Source organism: Galeopterus variegatus, unplaced genomic scaffold, assembly GCF_000696425.1.
Source record: "Galeopterus variegatus unplaced genomic scaffold, G_variegatus-3.0.2 Scaffold5365, whole genome shotgun sequence".
Taxonomy (NCBI): Eukaryota; Metazoa; Chordata; class Mammalia; order Dermoptera; family Cynocephalidae; genus Galeopterus; species Galeopterus variegatus.
In genome coordinates, this window is record NW_007731476.1 from 10,829 (window position 1) to 12,152 (window position 1,324).

Consider the following 1,324-nt stretch of genomic DNA (forward strand, 5'->3'; position numbering starts at 1 on the left):
AAAAAAATCACAAAAATTTATGATTTATTTATGTATTTTAACAGCATTATTGAGATGTAATTAATACACCATATACCCATTTAAAGTGTACAGTGCAATGTTTTTACTATAGTCGTAGGGTTGTGCAACCATCACCACATTTTAATTGTAGAATGTTTTTGTCTCTCCCACCCCTAAAAGAAACCCTGTGCCCTTATCAGTTATTTCCCATTCCTCCTCCCTCTCCAGTCCTAGTCAATTACTAATTTATGTTCTGTCTCCATAGATTTACCTATTCTGGACATTTCATATAGATGGAATCATAACAATATGTGTGGTCTTTTATGACCGGTTTCTTTAACTTAGCATAAAGTTTTCAAAGTCCAACTATGTCATGGTATGTATCAATACTTGATTCCTTTTTATACGGCATTTTATTTATCCATTCACCAGTTTATGGGAGTTTAGGTTGTTTCCAGTTTTTGGCTGCTGTGAACCTTTGTGTACTGGTTTTTGCATGGATATATGTTTTCATTTCTCTTGGGTGTACACCTAGGAGTGGAATTGCAGGGTCATGTGATACCTTTATGTTTAACATTTTGAAGAGCAGTCAAACTGTTTTCCAGAATGAGTGTACCATTTTACATGCCCCTCAGCAGTGTATGAAGGTTCCAGTTTCTCCACATCCTTGACAACGCTTGTTATTATCTGACTCTTTTGATTATAGACATCCTAGTGTATGTGAAGTGGTGTCTCCTTGTGGTTTTGATTTATATATCCCTGATGGCTAATCATGTCAAACATTCTTTCTGTGTGCTAATTGGCCATTTGTACATCTTTTTGGAAGAATGACTATTACAGACCCTTTGCCCATTTTAAATTGGATTATTTGTCCTTTAAATATTGAATTAAGAGTTTATTATATATTCTGGATACTAGTCCCTTATCAAATATGTGATTTGCAAGTATTTTCTCCCATTCCATGAGATGTCTTTTTAGTTTCTTGATAGTGCTCTTTGACATGCAGAANGCTGGGGGTCACTCAGGGGGTTGGGCCGGGCCGGTTTCCTCTCCGCCTCTGCATCGTTGCTGTCCCCGTCCTCGGCCACCGCCGCCTCGGGTTGCTCACTTGTTTCTGCGGCGCGGCTCGGGCACTCCCAGGAATCTTCTTTTATGCCAGCCAGAAACCTCGAATCCTGAATAGGGTAGCTGGCCGCCTTCAGCGCGGCCCTGGCCTCTGGGATCCTGGCAGCATTTACAGCGGCCCCGGCGCCATGTTCCCTGTTTAAAAACTCACTTTTGCAGCTAAGAAACAGTTCTTTTCCTGCTCCACACTTCAAAGCTA